Raw genomic sequence first — 571 nt, 5'->3', positions numbered from 1 at the left:
ATTAGTAAAGATCTGTAAATAAAAATTCGCATAAAAATAACTTTAATCTTAAAATTCAAGATCAAATTTTATTTAATTAAATATTATATTTTCTATTGTATTCTATTCATTATAAAAATAAAACATTTTAAATGAATTATGAATTGCAATTCAATTCTTTTTTTAGAAAAAAATATTAAAATTCCATTAATTTTGAAATTTATTTTATTTGTAATGTTGTTTATATTTTTTGATTATAAGAAAAGTAGTACCTATTGTATACATAAATATTTCAGATTTATAAAATATCAAATTTGTATTTCTAAACGTTTATATACACAATGATGAAATATATTGCGATGAATGATCGATTCAAATAATGGTTTTAAATTAATGTCAATTTTTACACAAACCTTCACCTATTAAGATTCATCAAAAATATAGAATTATGTTATAATGCTTTATGCTTGTTTTTTATGCATACATATAAAAAGTATATATATACATAGAAATGATGAATAATTAAAAATATGAAAAATATAATATTGACATATATCACATTTTATATTTCATATATAAAATAACAATTAAA

Source organism: Apis dorsata, unplaced genomic scaffold (assembly GCF_000469605.1).
Source record: "Apis dorsata unplaced genomic scaffold, Apis dorsata 1.3 scaffold_47, whole genome shotgun sequence".
NCBI classification, from domain to species: Eukaryota; Metazoa; Arthropoda; class Insecta; order Hymenoptera; family Apidae; genus Apis; species Apis dorsata.
The sequence above is the reverse complement of the archived record's forward strand: the minus strand, read 5'-3'. Positions refer to the sequence as shown.